Source organism: Hemitrygon akajei, unplaced genomic scaffold (genome assembly GCF_048418815.1).
Source record: "Hemitrygon akajei unplaced genomic scaffold, sHemAka1.3 Scf000035, whole genome shotgun sequence".
In the NCBI taxonomy this organism is placed as follows: domain Eukaryota; kingdom Metazoa; phylum Chordata; class Chondrichthyes; order Myliobatiformes; family Dasyatidae; genus Hemitrygon; species Hemitrygon akajei.
In genome coordinates, this window is record NW_027331921.1 from 10,227,680 (window position 1) to 10,236,126 (window position 8,447).

Below are 8,447 nucleotides of genomic sequence, written 5' to 3' on the forward strand. Positions count from 1 at the left end.
CAGAACTCTTCCCAGAACTCCGCCGTTCCTGTAGTCTTGAATTGTGAGTCCGGCTCGGAGAATGTGCGAGTGTTTGTGTTCAGAGGATGTGCAGGGAACAGGAGAGAATTGGAAGAGGGGTGGTTTAGGTGAGAGGACGGACGTGGTGGTGAGATATCAGTCACTGGGATGAAGTGTTGTCGAACCAAACGATCGGCCTGTTCACACAGAACAGTGCAGAGGCTCAGAACCGAGAGATCGATATCCGGTGGAAGGGGTCTGGCTGGTTTAACAACAGACGTCACCTCTCCCCCTGCAGTGATTGGACGAGCAGTGGTTGGGGCGGGCCAGGGAGAAGGGGAGAGGAGTTGGAGAAGGAGGAGATAACGGGGATGGCACGGAGTGTAGGTGACGGAGGGTTGATGGAGACAGGGTGTGTAGAAGAAGCTGGCGGTGGCGAAAACGGGGAGGGCTGTAGGGAAGTCGTGGATGACGGTGACGAGGATGGTCGGCTGGGAAGGAGGGTTGACGACGAACAGGAGACTGAAAACTCAATGAACCAGGAACACCTTCTTCCCCTCCGCCAGAATATTCTTGAAGACAACAGCAACACCTCCACTTTTTGCGGCATTTATTAGCTTTTATGCTTTTGAAATTAATCTTACATATTTGGTCCCTGCTGATCCTTCAAAAGAACAAATCTCAGGTGGTCTAAGTCACAGATAATAAAACAGACCGTGAATCCGGTAGAAAAGATGCGATACAGGCGGACAGGACATTTGACACGCTGGCCTTCATCAGTCAGGACACTGAGTACGGGAGTCGGAGGTGACGTTGCAGTTGCAGATGACGTCGGTCAGGCCACACTTGGAGTATGGAGTTCAGTTCGGCTTGCCTTGCTCTAAGAGAAATCTCAACGAACTGGAAAGATTGCAGAGGGAGATTTCCGAGGATGCTGCCGGGACAGGCGGGACTGAGTTATGGAGCGAGGTTGAGAATTCTGAGACTTTTTTCAGTGACCTTACAGAGGTGTACAAAAACACGAGGGACACAGACCAGACGAATGCGTGCACTCTATTTCCCCAGGACTGGGGTATCGAGAACATTAACGAACATGATTGAGGTGCGAGTAACTGAAGACAGAAGCGGGGAGCGAGTTGGGTTGGATAAAAGGGACACAGTGGGATGGGGAGAGTGGGTAGAGACGGAGTAGAGAATCGAAGGAGAGACCGGGATAGACGGTGAAGAATTTTAGAAAAGGGAGATAAGAAAGCGGGGGGGGGGGAGGAAACTGCGGATGAAATAGAGGAGGCGGCAGTGAAGACGGATAAGAGAGAGAGTTCAGAGGGACGAGGGTAAAGAGAGGGAGAGATGGCAAGTAAGAGTTCGATAGAAGGAAAGAGGAGAATAGGGTTATGGTGAGGGGCAGCGCGAATGGGGTAGTGTGGTCGGTAAGAGCACTGGGCAAGAAATTGGGTGTTGCATTTAATTCAAGTCCAACCCACTGGCTGTTGACAGAAATCCTGGATCATTTCAGAAGTGTCTGGGCACAAAGGTGCAGACGTCTCGCAGATGAAGCGGTGATGATCATGATTGCAAGGGTAAAGCCGATTGTACCATTCACATTCACTGCATTTGAACTTTCCAGCGTTCATATGGTACACCACTTTCGAGACCACTTTCCTGTCAAGGAGGGTTAATCAATTTCAAAAGGGACAGAGCTGTGTCAATCCCTAAAATATGTGACACGCTCCCTCACCATTGAACTGTGGAAGTCCCCAACATCTCCAAAATCACTGATGCCCTCCCTCGCCGTTGACCTGTGTCACGCCAACATCTCCCACAACCCCACTTTCCCACCACAGCCCTGTGTCAGTCTCCAAAATACTCCCACTGACCCACTCTCTCTCCACAGGCCTGCTTTATACCCCAAAGTCCTCTGACCTCCCACTCTCACCCCGCAGATCAGTACAAGGTCAAAGTACACCCACTGCCCCATTTTCTCCCCACGTCCCTGTGTCGGTCCCCCAAATACTTGCACTTCCCACTCTCTACCCACAGCCCACGTCAGTCCATAACTTTATTCAACTACATACATTCTACCAACATCCCGCGTCGGTTCCCAAAGTAATCCAATTGCCCACTCTCTCCCACAGATTTGTGCGTCCCATATTAATCCCACAGCCACACCCCCCACAGTTCCCGTCCCCAAAATACTCCCATTGACACATTTCCTTCCCGCAGACCTGAGTCAGTCCCTAAACTAATCCAACCGTGCCACACTCTCACCACAGACCTTTTTCTGTCCCCAAAATGCTACCAAATCCCACACTCTACCCACAGAATTTGTCAGTCCGCAAACTAATCCCCAGCCCGCTTCCTCTCGCAGCCTGTGTCAGTCCACAAATGTATCGCCCTGCCCAATCCCTTCTCGCATCCTGTATCAATCCTCAAACTAATCCCACGACGAACTCTGTCCTCAAAACCTTGCATGACCCCAAATCTCACCCGTTTTGGCATTTTCCAATCCAGTATGAACTGCTTTGGCCTTGTACAGCTTTCGTGACAAACTTCTGCGAAATTAAATTCCTATCATTAATGACTGAATGCAAGCACATTTTAAGAAGCGTCAATTTATGACTGAACATAGAAAATAGAACATAGAATAGTACAGAACATTACAATCCCTTCGGCCCACAATGATGTGCCGACCCTCAAACCCTGTCTCCCCTGTATCCTCCCACCTTAAATTCCGCCATGTACCTGTCTAGTATTTTGTTAAATTTCACTAGTGCATCTGCCTCCACCATTGACTCAGGCAGTGCATTCCACGCACCAACCACTCTCTGAGTGAAAAATCTTCCGCTAATATCCTCCTTGAGCTTCCATCCCCTGACCTTAAGGCCATGTCCTCTTGTACTGAGCGCCTGGGGAAGAGGCGCTGGCCGTCAACTCTATCATTTCCTCTTAATATCTTGTACACCTCTATCATGTCTCCTCTCATCATCCTTCTCTCTAAAGAGTAAAGCCCTAGCTCCCTTAATCTCTGATCATAATGCATACTCTCTCAACCAGGCAGCATCCTGATAAATCTCCTCTGTACCCTTTGCAATGCTTCCACATCCTTCCTATAGTGAGGCGACCAGAACTGGACACAGTACTCCAAGTGTGGCCTAACCAGAGTTTTATAGAGCTGCATCATTTCATCGCGACTCTTAAACTCTATCCCTCGACTAATGAAAGGTAACACTCCATAAACTTTCTTAACTACCATATCTACCTGTGAGGCAACTTTCAGGGGTCTGTGGACATGTACCCCCAGATTCCTCTTCTCCACCACACTACCAAGTATCCTGCCATTTACTTTGTTCATTGCATTGGAGGTTGTCCTTCCCAAGTGTACCACCTCACACTTCTCCGGGTTGAACTCCATCTGCCACCTCTCAGCCCACTTCTGCATCCTATCAAAGTCTCTCTGAAATTTTCGACAATCCTCTACACTATCCACAACACCACCAACATTTGAGACGTCTGCAAGCTTGCCCACCCACCCTTCTACCCCCCCCCCCCCACATCCAGCTCGTTAATAAAACTCACAAAAAGTAGAGGTCCCAGAACAGATACTTGTGGGACTCCACTAGTCGCAACCCTCCAATATGAATGTACTCCCTCCACCACGACCCTCTGCCTTCTGCAAGCAAGCCAATTCTGAATCCACCTGGCCAGACTTCCCTGGATCCCATGCCTTCTGAATTTCTGAATAAGCCTGACCCCGCAAGAGAGTGATGCGACGCTGTGGAGGGAGCTTCTCCTGTGTCTGACCCCGGGAGTGTGTGATGGGATGGTGTGGAGTGAACGCCTCACTGTATCTGACCCCGTGATTCTGTCATCAGATGGAGTGCAGGGATCTTCACTCTGGTGTTCATCTATATTCTTTCGATCTGACACATACCTTTTCCTGTTTTGAATTTATTTCAAGAAGATTTGAATCTGAGTTAAAACAATGCTGTTTCGCCTCATCGTGGGACGCTTCAAACGTGGATATGAAATAACACCGGTCTGCAGTTTTGATCCAGTCCTGGGAAAACTCTTGCCCTGGAATTCAAGAACATGTAACAGTGAATCTCCTCCGTCCGTCCGGGAGTTAGTCAAAGTATAGGGATCACTCCACACCGTCCCATCACACACTCCGGGGGTCAGACACAGAATTAAGTTCCCTTCACACCCTCCTACTGCAATAACGGGGATGAGACACGGAGTTAAACTACTGTCATAGTATCCAGTCGCACACTCCAGGGATCAGACACTGTGTAGCTGCTTCAGCACCGTCCGATTACTGACAGCCAGAGAAAGACATGAAGTGAAGCTCTTTCTCACTCTCCCATGACACACGCACAGGGTCAGAATCAGTGTGAGGCTCCATTCGCACCGTCTCATCACATTATCCCGGGGTCAGACACAGAGTGATTCTCCCTCCACAACATCACACACTCGCTGACAACAGAATTTAGATCCCTCCACAAAGTTCGGTCACACACAGCCTTGGTCAAACACATTGTGAATCTCTCTCCACGGCCCCATCACACACCCCAGCGGTCAGACACGGAAATAAACTCCCTCAGCACCGATGACAAATGTCAGAGGGGGAGTGATTCTCCCTCTACAGCTTCTCAACACACTACAGAGCAAAGTGTCAGACGCAGAGGGAAGCCCCTCCACACGGTCCAATCACATATTTCCGAGTCTAACACAGTGTGAATCTCCTTCCGTACGTCCCATCCCACGCACCCTGGCGAGTCACAGAGCGAAGCTCTCTCTGAACTGTCCCATCACATCAGGAATGAGACACAGGGTGAAGACTCCTCTGCACGGTCTCATCACTCACATCAGGAATGAGACACAGAGTGAAGACCCCTCTGCACGGTCCCATCACTCACATCAGGAATGAGACACAGAGTGAAGACCCCTCTGCACGGTCCCATCATTCACATCAGGAATGAGACACAGAGTGAAGACCCCTCTGCTGGGTCCCATCATTCACATCAGGAATGAGACACAGAGTGAAGACCCCTCTGCACGGTCCCGTCATTCACATCAGGAATGAGACACAGAGTGAAGACCCCTCCGCACGGTCCCATCACTCACATCAGGAATGAGACACAGAGTGAAGACCCCTCTGCACGGTCCCATCATTCACATCAGGAATGAGACACAGAGTGAAGACCCCTCTGCACGGTCCCATCACTCACATCAGCAATGAGACACAGAGTGAAGACCCCTCTGCACGGTCCCATCATTCACATCAGGAATGAGACACAGAGTGAAGGCCCCTCTGCACGGTCCCATCATTCACATCAGGAATGAGACACAGAGTGAAGACCCCTCTGCACCGTCCCATCACTCACATCCGGAATGATACACAGAGTGAATACCCCTCTGCACCGTCCAATCTGTCAATCAAAGGATCAGACACAGATTGAAGCTGTCTCTCCACGATCCCATCGCACACTCCCGGATTCCGACACAGGGTGAAGCACCCGCTGCACCGTCCCGTCACCAACTCCCGGATTCAGAGTGAAGCTCTCTCTCCACGGTGCCATAAAAGACTTCAGGATTCAGACATGGACTGAATCTCTCTGGGCACTGTCCCATCACACAATCCCGCTGTCAGACACAGTGTGAAGCTGAATCCATACTCTCCCATCAGACATTCCCGCAGTGAGACAACGAGTGAAGCTATAATGTTACGTCTCACAATCCCGTGGTTAACAGAGTGAATCCAACTCCACAACGTCCCATCACAGTCTCCTGCATTCAGTGACAAATTAAAACTTCCTCCACGCAACCCTGTCACACACTCACCATATCAAACACAGAGTGAATCATCCTCCATACCATCCCTACACACAGTCACGATGTCAAGCACAGAGTGACGCTTCCTCTCTCTATGCCTGCCCTGTGATGAGGAGCGGGTGAAAGAGGGGAATGATGCCTCACCTCTTCTGCTGGTCAACAATTCACAGATTTGAGCCTTGGTTTCGTTGACAGATCTGTACTTCGTTTCCATCTCAGTGAACTGGTGACAGAGATCGCTGTGCATTCGTTTAAAACTGGTTAGATTCGAGCTGAGCGCAGAGAGATTCTTCAGACAAATTCTCTGGGTCAGATTCAGGAGGGAATTCTCGGATATTGTGGATTCCAGGGTTGAGTTTAACTCATGGACTTGTAGTCGACATTGGCGCTGGGTCCTGTCGATCTCTTCCCGAAGGAGCCGGTGGTTTTGGTCGCATGTGATCTGAGACTGACGAATCTGTAATACTGAGAGAGATAGTAAAGGATGCTTAGTGTTTACACTGACACGTGAGTCAGCGTCACGCTACCGAACGGGTCACAGAGTGTGTTGTGTCAGTGTCACGGTGAAGGGTGTCACAGTGAAGGATATGCTGGGGGCACAGCGAGAGGAGTCGACACCACCTTGAAGGGCGTATCTGTGTCACGCTGGGTGGTATATCAATGTCCCGGTGAAGGTTTTGTTGTTAACATGGGGGTCTGCGTCAGTATCGTGCGGGGCATGTCCGAGTTGCTGTGAGGGACGTGTCCGTGTCACTGTGATAGGAGTTCCTGTGCCCCGGCGAGAGGTGTGCCGATTGCAAGGCATGGGAAATGTCGAGTGAGGGGCCTGGTGGTGTCACGGTTGCTGGAATATCTGTTCAAGTTGTGCTGATCTCACAGAGCGGGGTATGCGGTGTCACGGTGAGAGACATGCCATGGCCACGGTGGGTGTGAGAGGGTCACGCTGAGCTGTGCGACGGTACTATGGAGAGTACATTGAGAGTACTATGTCGGTCTCTTTTTGAATTTAGGTGTCGGTATCTGTTAAGGGGTTTGCCTGTGTCAGGGTGAGCTCTGGGTAATTGCCTCAGTAAGTGGTGCATCGGTATTATGTTCAGGGGTGATACTGCCTGGGTAATGGTTTGGGGTACTTCTAAAAACCTTGTGGTTTTCCTGTACCCCACACGCCAAGACCTTCTCTTGCTCCCTTCTTTCTGTCCACAGACCCTTATTAATCTCTTTTTCTTGATACCCTATGTTCCTCAATAGACCCATCTGATCCTTGCTTCCTAAACCTCATGTATGCTGCCTTCTTCCATCGGTGTTACAGTAAGCGGTTGGATTGTTGGTTTCATTTTACAGTCTCAGTATATTCTACTTTCTTTAGTTACGGTGTGTCTCCACCCGGAGTCCGTTCCACTCACCATGGATCGAGAGACCGGCCACTGTCACGATGAGGGCGGCTGTAACTAGGCAGAGTAGACAGATCAGACGGTACGGTCTATTTCCGATCTTCACTTTCGACTCCCGTTCTTGCGCAGCTGTGGAGAGACCATACGAACATAGGATGATAATAAATACTTAATTAAGACCATAGGAGCTACTTAATGAATACTTTACCTCATTATCTTAGTGATTGTAGTGATGACTTGCAGCAGACTGAAAAATCTGAGTATGTCGGCATGTAGATATTAAGAAAGAGGATGGAATGGAGCTTTAAGAAAGCATCGAGTTTGATAAGTCGCCGGTACCGGACGAAATATACCCCAGGAAACCGTGGGAGGCGAGGGAAGAGATTGCTGAGGCTCTGGCGATGATCTTTGCATCATCAATGGAGATGTGGGAGGGTCCGGAGGATTGCTAGGTTGCGGATGTTGTTCCTTTATTCAACAAAGGGAGAAGAGATAGCCCAGGAAATTATAGAGCAATGAGTCTTACGTCAGTGGTTGGTAAGTTGATGGAGAAGAATGATATAATTAGGAGTCAGCATGGCTTTGTAAAAGGCAGATCGTGCCTTACGAGACTGATTGAATTTTTGTGGGGATGTGTCTAAACTCATTAATGAAGGAAGGGCAGATGATGTAGTGTATATGGGTTTCAGCAAAGCATTTTATAAGGTAGCCCATGCCTGTTGTACTGAGAAAGTAAGGAGGAATGTTATCCAAGGGGATATTGTCTTGTGGATCCAGAACTGGCTTGCCCACAGAAGGCAAAGAGTGATTGTAGATGGGTCATATTCTGCATGGAAGTCGGTCAGCAGTGGAGTGCCTCAGGGATCTGCTCTGGGACCCTTATTCTTCGTGACTATTATAAATGAACCGGATGAAGATGTGGAGAGATGGGTTAGTAAGTTTACTGACGACACAATGTTTAGGGGTGTTGTGGATAGTTGGAAGGCTGTCAGAGGTTACAGCGGGACATTGATAGGATTCAAAATTGGGCTGAGAAGTGGCAGATGGAGTTCAACCCAGTTAAGTGTGAAGTGGTTCATTTTGATAGTTCAAATCGGATGGCAGAATTTAGTATTAATGATAAAAGTCTTGAAAATGTGGAGAATCAGCAGGATCTTGGGGTCCTAGCTCAAAGCAGCTGCACAGGTTGTCTCTGTGGTTAAGAAGTCGTACGGTGCATTGGCC

The 8,447-nt window shown here is 49.2% G+C and overlaps 1 long non-coding RNA gene across 1 annotated transcript; it reads right to left on the minus strand.

The window, feature by feature from the left end:
- Positions 1-1,395: 1,395 nt before the first annotated feature.
- LOC140720030 (uncharacterized) lies at positions 1,396-4,039 on the minus strand. Its single transcript, XR_012097085.1, has 3 exons — positions 3,932-4,039; positions 2,488-2,552; positions 1,396-1,662 (listed from the first exon to the last, which is right to left on the minus strand). It is a non-coding gene; the product is annotated as an uncharacterized lncRNA (long non-coding RNA).
- Positions 4,040-8,447: the final 4,408 nt, after the last annotated feature.